The sequence below is a fragment of the Ipomoea triloba genome, chromosome 4 (assembly GCF_003576645.1).
Source record: "Ipomoea triloba cultivar NCNSP0323 chromosome 4, ASM357664v1".
Classification (NCBI taxonomy): Eukaryota; Viridiplantae; Streptophyta; class Magnoliopsida; order Solanales; family Convolvulaceae; genus Ipomoea; species Ipomoea triloba.
The window spans coordinates 6,356,528-6,368,154 of NC_044919.1; positions in this window are offsets into that span (position 1 = coordinate 6,356,528).

Sequence of the window (11,627 nt, forward strand, 5' to 3'; positions counted from 1 at the left end):
CTTTCCAAATCTTTTGACCCCTTTGGTGGGTGAGACTTTCAATAATACTTTCTCTCCCACTTGATACTCTATGGATTGTCTCTTTAGATCAGCATAAGACTTTTGGCGATCTTGTGCGATTTTCATTCTCTCCTGAATCACTTTGATTGCCTCAATGGTTTCTTGTAAGTACTGGGGTCCAAGAATAACGACATCACTTTTGTCGCTCCAACATAGTGGACTCCGACACTTCTGCCCATATAATGCTTCATAAGGAGCCATTCTTATAGTGGCATGATAGCTGTTATTGTATGAAAATTCAATTAGATCCAACTGCTCATCCCACGAACCCTGGAAATCGAGTGTACAACCCCTGAGCATATCTTCCAAGGTTTGGATTGTTCGCTCCGTTTGACCATCGGTGGCAGGATGAAATGCTGTGCTCATCTTGAGTTGCGTACCCATGGCTACCTGTAATGTATCCCAAAANTCTTGAGTTGCGTACCCATGGCTACCTGTAATGTATCCCAAAATCTTGATAGGAACCGTGAATCTCGGTCTGAAATAATATCGCGTGCTATCCCGTGATATTTAACCACATACTTGATGTAGGCTCTTGCCATTTTCTCCATTGACCAGGTTTTGTTAATCGGAATAAATCTTGCTGTCTTGGTCAACCGATCAATAACAACCCATACTTGGTTGTTCTCGGCTCTTGTCCTTGGCAATCCTCCCACAAAGTCCATGGAGATTGAATCCCACTTCCATTGAGGAACCTCCAATGGTTGTAGCAACCCTTTCGGCTTACTTCTCTCTGCCTTAACCTTTTGGCAATTCAAGCATTTAGCAACAAATTCCGCAATATCTTTCTTCATGCCCATCCACCAGAAATTTTGCCTCAGATCCTTGTACAGCTTGTCCCCTCCTGGATGAACAGAATAAGGTGTGTTGTGACCTTCTCTCATTAATTGGTTCATTAATTCCTTGCAACTTGCAGGTATAATCCATCTGCCCTTGAATCTCATGCTCCCATCCGAGTGCAATTCAAATGGACCCTGTTTTCCATCCACCATCTTCTCTTTGATATTCTTTACCCAGTCGTCCTCTCCTTGGGCTTGTTTGATCTCTTCAAATAGGGCTGGAGTGGTCGATAGGTAATATAGCTTCATCTCTTGGTCTGCCCGACCACACATTGTTATTTCCAGATTGAGTTTCTGAAAATCCTTGCATAATTGTTCAGGTAATACCCAAAGAACATGATTTGGCTTTCGGCTCAAAGTATCTGCTACCTTGTTTGCCTTACCCTCTTGGTATTGGATTTCCAGATCGTAGTCCTTGATTAACTCCAACCATCTCCTCTGCCTTAAGTTAAGATCCATTTGAGTGAAGATGTACTTCAAACTCTAATGATCCGTAAAGATCTTGCAAGTGACTCCATAAAGATAATGTCGCCAGATTTTGAGGGCAAACACCACAGCTGCTAGTTCCAGATCGTGGGTTGGGTAGTTAGCCTCGTGTGGTTTTAGTTGACGAGATGAGTAAGCTATTACCCTTCCATGTTGCATCAAGACACATCCCAGTCCTTTGTGAGACGCATCTGTGTATAGTTCATAGCCTTCCGTTCCCACAGGTAAGGTTAACACTGGGGCAGTTGTTAACCTCTTCTTGAGTTCCTGGAACGCATGCTCGCATTCTCCACTCCAACTGTATTTGGTAGTCTTCTTGAGCAGATTGGTCAAAGGTCTTGTAATCTTTGAGAAATCCTGGACAAATCTGCGGTAATAACCTGCCAATCCCAAGAAACTTCGGACTTCTGTAATCGATTTGGGTGGTTCCCATTCTATTACGGCTCTTATTTTAGTTGGATCCACCGCTATTCCTTCCCTGGTGATTATGTGACCCAGGAATGCTACTTCCTCTTTCCAAAATTCGCATTTTGAAAGTTTTGCGTAAAGTTTCTTTTCCCTCAACATTTGTAACGTCGTCCTGAGATGCTCTTCGTGCTCTTCCGGTGTCTTAGAATAAACCAAAATGTCATCTATGAAGACAACAATGAACTTATCCAGGTATGGAAGGAAAATCCTGTTTATCAAGTCCATGAAGGTTCCTGGTGCGTTGGTCACTCCGAACGGCATAACTGTGAATTCGTAGTGTCCATACCTAGTCCGGAATGCGGTTTTTGAAATATCCTGTTCCGCGACTCGCACCTGGTGATACCCTGACCGTAAATCAATTTTTGAAAACACGGCCGCTCCCCTCAGTTGATCAAACAGATCGTCGATCCTGGGCAATGGGTATCTGTTCTTCACTGTGACTCGATTGAGCTCTCTATAGTCAATGCACAGTCTTAGGCTTCCATCCTTTTTCCTTACAAACAGTACCGGTGCGCCCCAAGGTGACACACTTGGTCTAATAAATCCCTTCTCCAATAACTCTGCCAGTTGAGCCTTCAACTCTTCCATCTCCTTCGGTGCCATTCGATAACGCGCCTTCGAGACTGGTGCGGTTCCCGGTACGAGGTCGATGGTAAATTCCAGTTCCCTCTCTGGCGGCATTTCCGTGAGGTCATCTGGGAACACATCGGGAAATTCATGCACTACTGGGATTTGATTTATTTCAGGCTCTTCCATTCCAGCTTCTTGCATCAAACAGAGGTACACTTCACACCCCTTGCGAGCGTACTTCATCAGCCTCTGCATCGTCATCAACCTTGGTTCAGGTTGCTTTTCCATTCCTCGATAGGATATTCTCCTCCCCTTCGATCCTCGCAGGACAACCTTTCGCTCACTGCATACTATCTGAGCTTTATGTTTATCCAACCAGTCCATTCCTAGTATCACATCAATACCCTCTAGATCGAAACGAATGAGGTTTCCGGGACAGTTTGATCCCGCTATTTCTATTGTGATATTGTCATATCCCTCCTTACAGGCTACTACTATTCCCGAGGCAGTTCTTACATTCAAATCTAACTCCATAGCAGGCTTTAACTTTAATCTATCCGCAAATGTAGATGATATAAACGAATTGGTAGCTCCTGTATCGAACAATACTAAGCCAGGTACTGAGTTAATAAGAAATGTACCGGTCACAACGTCGCTAGCCTGAACTTGCTTGCTATTAACGACGTAGATCTTACCTTGGTTTGCTGCGCTGCTTTCCCGCACGGGTGCTTTCCCTTTGTTGGTGGGATTTGGAGCTGCGTTAGTCGGCCTCCCCCGGTTTCCCTATTGAGAGTTGCCTCCTCCATTTCTTGTCTCCGTGGGCCTCTGGCTGGTGTTCCCACCGAATCATCCCCTTTGATTGTTTTTCTGAGAGGGGTCCCGATAATTGTCCATCCTAGTTTGGCACTCATAGTACTTGTGCCCCAAGAACCCGCACTTAAAGCACCTGATCTTCTCCCCTTGGCAATTCTCTCTGAGGTGATCTCGTCCACACCTCTGACAAGTTGAACTTCTCCTCTGATTCATTCCTCCCTTCCTTTCCCCTTGCATCGGATTAAATCTTCCCTGGTTAGTTTTCTTGTTGTCCGGCTTGAACTTCCCCTGTCTATCATCAACCTTCCTCTTATTCTTGCTGTAGACCTCCTGTTGATCCAAGTACACTTGGTAGTGGTCGGATGCTCTGTCATATGCCTCCTTGAGAGTAGTGCACATAAACGGTGCAATCGCCCCTCTCACGGCCCAATCCAGTCCGCGTACGAACCTCATCGCCTTGCTGGCTTCGTCAGGCACGATGTTCTGAGCAAACCTCACTAGCTCCACGTACTGATCATAATAGGCCTGCACAGTTGCCCCCTTTTGTTTCAGTCGTAGGAATTCTTCACACTTGATTCCCTTAATCCTTTCTGTGTAGAATTGTCCTCTCAATTCTTCCTTGAATTCCTCCCAGCCAAAGTCTGGGTCTTGCAGCAAGTCGGGCCCAGCTGTTGACCACCAATTGTCTGCTGCTTTTGTCAGATAGTACACGGCAGAGGATACTCGCTGATTTGCAGGGCAGTTGACTGCATCGAGCAGCTTGTCAAACGTCCTAATCCATTCTTCCAAGATTACCAGGTCTTCTTCACCCGCATAGTATGGTGGCTGTCTACTTGCTATGGCTTTTGCAAAATCAACTCGCGGCTGTCTGTTATGTTGATTCTGGACTTGTTGAGCCATCATAAATCCAGCCATTTGCTCCATTGCGAGAGCCATACGATCCATTGCCGATATCTCGTCGCCCTGACCGACAAGTATATTTCGTCTAGGCGGCATCTTCACCAAACGACAGTTTCAAGTTAGTTCTTGAAGCATAAAAGCTCTTAAGGAGTTAGCTAGCTACGCAGTTAGTATAGCAACTACTCAAGTACTATCCAGCAATTCCTAAGATTCACTTCGCCATGCTCCTCAACCAAGTATCTCAACTATGGCATAACAGTTAGGAATACACTATAATATCATGCTTACTCACAACAATTATAAGCAATAATTAACGCACATAAAGTTACACAAATATTGATCAAAGCATTCTAGAATCGAGAGATTTCGCGAAATACAGATGATGAGGTACCCCTTTTGATGTTGCCTAGTCTACAGCTCCGCTCTAGAAACTCACACTTAGGCTCAGTCTTAGCAAATTTAGGCTGACTCAAACTTGGACTTTGAAAATCGAATTCTCCGAATTTCAATCCTAGACCTATAACGAGACCACACAACCTAGGCTTCGACCTAATTCCCAAAGGTTCATCCTAGGCTCTGATACCACTTTGTAACACCCCGGACCTACCTTCCCATACATCCGAGGCATTACCGCCACACCTAGAGAGAGAGTTCTATCATTCCGCGATAAACCTCACTCTAGGTGCACAGGCTAAAGGGAACTCTTCTAACCACAACCATCACCCAACAGATACTTAAGCACTTTTATACATATCAACTGGAAAAGCTTCATTAAGCAAAATATATATTCTTGCAATTGTACATACGTAAGATTGCCCCTCGGGCCTAGAGAGAGAGTTCTATCATTCCGCGATAAACCTCACTCTAGGTGCACAGGCTAAAGGGAACTCTTCTAACCACAACCATCACCCAACAGATACTTAAGCACTTTTATACATATCAACTGGAAAAGCTTCATTAAGCAAAATATATATTCTTGCAATTGTACACACGTAAGATTGCCCCTCGGGCCAAAATACCAAACAAGGTTCAACCTAGACGCAACTGGTCATGCCTAGCCATCACTAAGGCTACAAAAAAATATATGTACACCAAAAAATTCCCAAAGACTCCCAAGGATCCGACGTCTAGTCAAGCATGCGGTACACGGGGACGGTGAACTCTCCCCAGACCAGGTGCCACTCCCCCTCGTACCAGGTAATGTGGTCCAAAAACCGAGAAGTGGTTATGACCATCGACCACTCCTCCCAAACATCCCGAGGACTGGGGTCCCAAGGGTATGGGTAGTGCACAATGAACTCCAGGGGATCGCTACCATCTAACGGCTCTATGGGGTAAAAGCCATAAGCAGCCTGGACCTCGTCCATAACCGGGCAAGAGACAAAAGGGGCCGACGGAACCATAGGAGTATCTGGATTGGTGGGAGCCTCGGGAGCATAACCAGGTGCGTATGGGTCTTTACCCTCCATCATCTGTATGTACACGTCGTAGTCCATGCCTCCACAAACATACTCTGGTGAACTTTCGGAGTTCACCGGGCTACAGGAACTGACACTAGACTGCATCTGATAGGAACACAGTGATGTGTAGTTAGCACGACGGCTAAGTAAGGATATCCATGGGTCATTCAAAACTAAATAAAGGTTTTGTAAAAGTTGTTACATAGCAAACCCTATACCTTACTCATCGGCAAAGATTCTACCTGCAACAGTTATAAATAGCAACTTGCATACATTATGAGCAAAATTCAATAACGTCTCATATAATTTTACCTCTTGACAAGGTCATTTGGTAATCATTTTCATACCCAATAATATATTGTTAAACAATTAAGCATACTAGTATGTAGTAGAAAACATAAATCACACATCATGCTTGTAATCACCTTGGTAGAAAAACCTTTCCCTCATAATGAGATTCTCATCACCTTTCACTTTTNTTTATACATACCATATACTATACACAAAATGTGACATTTTATTAATACATACATACCCATATATGTACATATATATATACGGTTTTCATATATATATACATAATACACATATATAAATTATATATATATATATATACTATACTACACGTACATACCTTTCATATATATGCATAATTCACACACACACATATATATATATATATATATATATATAAATTCACACACACACATATATATATATATATATATATATATATACTATACTACACGTACATACACATAACTAGGTACACAATACATATTAATATATATATATTACACCACACGTACATATACACAAGTATGTACACAATACATATTAATATATATATATATATTACACTACACGTACATACACACAAATATGTACACAATACATATATATACATTCATCATGTACACAAAAATTCTACCTAGAACTCATCATATTTCAACCAAGCTATCAATTATCTAGTTTTTCAAACAACCTCAACCAATTAAAGGGATTCCTTACCTCAACCGGGTTTCTAATTCCGTAGAAGATCCTTGTAGTTGATTTTCCCCAATTCACCTTAAAACCCTAGAATTCCATCAACAACATAACACATGATTTTAACAAATCTTAACTTAGATTCATGTTATAGGATGAAAAATAAAGCTATCTACCGAATAAAATTGAAGTTTTACCGAAGATTTTGAGACTTGTGTAGAGATTCTTGGCTATGGAGTGTTGAAGCTTGAAGAAGAAGATGAAAATCTCACTCTCTCTCCTCTCCTTGAATATTTCGGCCAACATGAAGAAACTGGGGAAAAAAATTGGCTTTATGATCTTGATCCACTTGGTTGACTAGTCCACCCTAATATGTGGTATAAAATTGTGACAAGTGTCACCTCCCTATGGTTTGGTCTTGGAAAATATCTTAGCTTAGACTGATTGGGATTAAATCAGATGAATTCTCAGTAGAAACTAATTTAATTCAAATAATTTTCGAAACCAAAAATTTACTCCAGACTGAAACTCAAAATTGGGCTAGATTCGGTACACCGCGAAATTTCGCGATGTACGATCAAAAATAAATTTTTGCTGCTATGGGCTAATCTAATTAAATAGGAAATTCCAGAATAATAGTATGGTGTCTAAAAATCCATTTCCTAGGACAAACGGGTCCGAATACTATCTCTTAAAATTTTTACGGTTCGTGACCGGGACTTACGATCGCAGCTTATTACTAACTGTCTTTACTTATAATAATTCTTTTGAGGCATCGGGAGATCATCTCATGAATGTTATAGCCTAAAGAAATATTTTTCGAACCTTAATCTTACTGGAATAGCTGAGGGGTTACAAAATCCTTTAGGGATTTCTATAATTGTTATCACAAGGAATAAATTAAGGTTTAGCAACAAGTGCAACCGAGCAAAACCATGTCACGTTTTGTGGTATGCAAACCCAAAAATAAGATACCAACTCTTTGTCAATATATTCTAGAAGCTCATTTTATGGCCTATGACAAATAAGTATTACCAACGATAATACTATGATGGTTCACATGGCCATAAATTAAAGCAAATTTGAGAAAATAGATGTTCTTAAAGATTTTTAGCCCAAATTAAATTAGCCTAGAATTTAATAATTGAAATAGGCTTCAATTTAATTTGATTAACAACATAATCCATCATTTAGATCTATTAATTGAGCCTAAAACTACATGCCCAATATGAAAAGGATCCAATTGTTATGCCGTGAACCTGGGTCCAATACGGCACCGTTAGTGGCACCGTTTTCCTCAGTCAATAAGATTTTTTTTAATATATGAATTCATATTGTTCTATTTTCGCGAAATCATAGCCGTTTTCCATCATTTCATCAGCGATTCTCTCTTCTTCATCATCTGCGATTTCACCATTTCCGCCATTATCGCACCTTCATCGCCCATTCTAGCAATCCTTCAACGCATTGTTCGCCGACATTTTTGCAACAACAGTCAACCGTAGTATTCATCGCACCTTTGAAGCATTTTACAAACAGGTATTACTTCGCATTTTTATATTAGGGATTTTAGATAAAAAATTTCACGTTTTATTAAATATTTTGTGATTCAAGTAGTTTAACGAGTTTCTGTGGAATAGGTTTATGTTCTATGTAACATACAATGTTAATAGTTCAAAAATGTAATTATAATTTTGTGACCTAGAGTTTTGTCTCTGTGAATATGAGGTTTTCAAATTATGAACATGGAGTGTACGAACTGTGACTATAGAGTTTTGAATGTCTGAATGCGTAACAGTGATAATATAATTACTAAACATATAGCCCTGTAATGTGTGAATGTGGAGTTTTCAAGTTGTGAATATGGAGTATAGGAACTGTGAATATAGAGTTTTGAATGTGTGAATGCGTAACAGTGGTAATATAATTACTAAACATATTGTCCTAAAATGTGTGAATGTGGAGGTTTCAAAATTCAAATTGTGAATATGGAGTATAGAATTTGTAAATGTAGAGTTATGAATGTGTGAATCTGTAGTAGAGTTAATAGAGTTCTAGCAACTTGTAGCCCTGTAATGTGTGAATGTGGAGTTCCCAAGTTGTGAACATGGAGTATAGGACCTGTGAATATAGAGTTCTGAATGTGTGAATGCATAACAGTGGTACTATAACATATAGCCCTGTAATGTGTGAATGTGGAGTTTCCAAATTGTGAATATGGAGTATAGGTCTGTGAATGTAGAGTTATTGATGTGTGAATCTGTAACATAGTTCTACAAACATGGTGTTCTGTTTTACTACATATAGCTCTGTATTTGTGAAAATATATTTATGTATTTGGGTACATACATAGAGTTTTGATGGAAATGTTATTCTTTTAGTAGAGCGTAGCTGGATTTATTCGGCATCCCCATCCCCCCTCTACTAACAGATTATATTTCCATCAAATATAAAATTTTTGTTATCCTTGTTATACTTGAGGTTGCATTTTATTTCTAAACTCTTCATTGGCAGAAATGGAGGGAACAAATCCAACAGTAGAAGAGATTACACGTGTAAACAAACAAGTAAAGAAGACGAGAGCTATCCTTAGCTCTCAAGCTGTAGAGACAACATCTTCAGACTCATCAATACTAGCTGAAATAAGAACGAAACAAGGAAATGACAGGCCATCTGCTGCTCAAAAAACAAGGAAGAGGAAAGTAGTGGAAGAAGAGGGAGGAAGTCGGGGTGAAACAAAAGGAAAGAGAAAATCTACGAGAACAAATCCACAAACAGAGGAAGATAAAAATGTAGGGAAACCAAAAAAAAAAAGCTGGAATACAAGGATGAGCCCAAAGATTGTGGTTAAGTTTGTGTAGCAATTGAATGATGAGCAGAAGAAGGCTGCTGAGGAGATTGGATTTGGAAGGATATTACACCTCAAACTAACAAAAAGTGAAAGGAGATTGGATTTGGAAGGATATTACACCTCAAACTAACAAAAAGTGAAGGGCCTTTAATGAAATAATTGATTAGACAGTTTGATGTCTATCGGTCTGCTATCCAGCTGGAAGGGCGTGAACTCCTACTCATTGAGGAGGACGATGTTGAGCGAACATTGGGGATCCCCCAGGGGGAAAATGTGGTTGAGGAGGCCACAAAATATGAGGATAAACAAGAAGATAGCGCTGCTGCAGGGTATGCCAACCTCCTGAGGTTATGGAGGCAGCGATAGGAACTTGATGCTAAATCCCCAATCACAACCTCAATGCCAGATCAGATTGTGAGAAGAGGAGACCACGTCGATATGTTTAAACGGGACTTTGTCCTGTTTGTAGTATCAGCCATGCTGTGTGGCCACCAAGACAGGTGTTGTAACTTTAGGATTTTAAAATCCTTGATACACCTTGATCAAATCAAGAAGTACAATTGGTGTGCCTATACACACAAGTCTATGATTGACTCAATTCAATCAATTCAAAAGAACCCAAAGCAGTTCTTCACCGGACCGGTTGCATTCCTCCTAGTAAGTTCACTTTATTTTGAATTTTCATTACTATTTTTGTAAAATAATGACTTATTTATTTGTGAATATAGAGTATAGAAGCTATGAATATTGAGTAATGAATGTGTGAATGTAGAACAGATAGTAATATAATTACTGAACAAGTATCACTGAAATGTGTGAATGTGTGAACCTGTTGATGATTTTTATAGGTAATGCAATACATTTACTTAGCAATGTCTAGAACATAGGCTACAAACTATGATGTTAGTACTATGTTTTTGTGAATCTATAAAATGGCTGTGAACTTAGCAATGTAGCCCTGAAATGTGTGACTGTGGAGTATAAAAACTGTGAATGTAAAGTATGCAAGGTGTGAATATAAAATTATGAAGCTGTGAATCTATAATAGAGGTAACATACTTATAGTGAATCGGAAGTCCTAAAATGTGTGAATGTGGTGTTTAAGAACAGTGAACATGGAATATATAAACTATGAATATAGACCACTAAAGCTGTGAATCTGTAAAACAGAGGGATTCAGTTAACAAACTGTGAATACAGATATAACAGATTGTGAATATACAGTTAACAATTTGTGAACATAGGGATCTAAAGTTGTGAACAAAGCATCAGGACACCTAAAACTAAACACCTTTAGGCTAAACCTCCAAAATTCTAAATTGTGAACATAGACCTCACAAACTGTGAACATAGAGATAACAAGGTGTAAACATATGGCTCTATATTTGTGAACATAAGCTTTACAAAATCCCAATAATATATTGCGGAAGCTTATGTTGGTCCCAAGGGGATGGGGTACAAGTCTAGAGGGGGGGGGGGGGAATAGACTTGTATATGATTTTTGCAAATCTTTTTCGATCTCTCGTGTGTATTGGACTTAGGATGTTTAGGTCCGATACCTCACAAGATGAAGACAAAGTTTTATGCGCAGCGGAAAAGTTATCCCCTTTTAATTTGCACGAGTTTGAGTTAGTTCGAGAGGTGTGGTTATATGCAGTGCAGTTCGAGAGATAGTTAGCGAGAGGTAAAAACAGAAAGTAAATGCGAGAGAGATTTTTAAGTGGTTCGGCCAACCCCCCTACGTCCACCCTTCTTCTAGAAACTCCCTAGAAGGATTGCACTAAAACTTCCCTTTTTAGTACAATATCGAGCGCTTGAGCTTTGATCACGAAGCCCGCCTCAAGCCTCAGGTTTTTCGCCCCGCTTTTTGTTACTCCACCTCTAGAGCACTTAAGATTTGATCACCAAGCCCGCCTCAAGCCTCAGGATCTTCACAAGACAGCTCCCAGGTTACTCCGCCTCTTCTTGCCTTCTCCAAAGCAAGGTTGTTCCGGTTGTCACAAGTTGAGTGTAACAATCTCCAATCTGACTAAAAGCTTTTGTTCGATAATCTTCCTTGTAGTGCAGTTTCGGTCACCTTCTAGATGTGTAGTAGTTTAAGCTTTGTAACTCTCTCAAAACACTAAGATGTGTTTTCTCGCTGTTATGAATATCAAGTATGATATTCCAGATTAAGCACTTGCACTTTTGAAC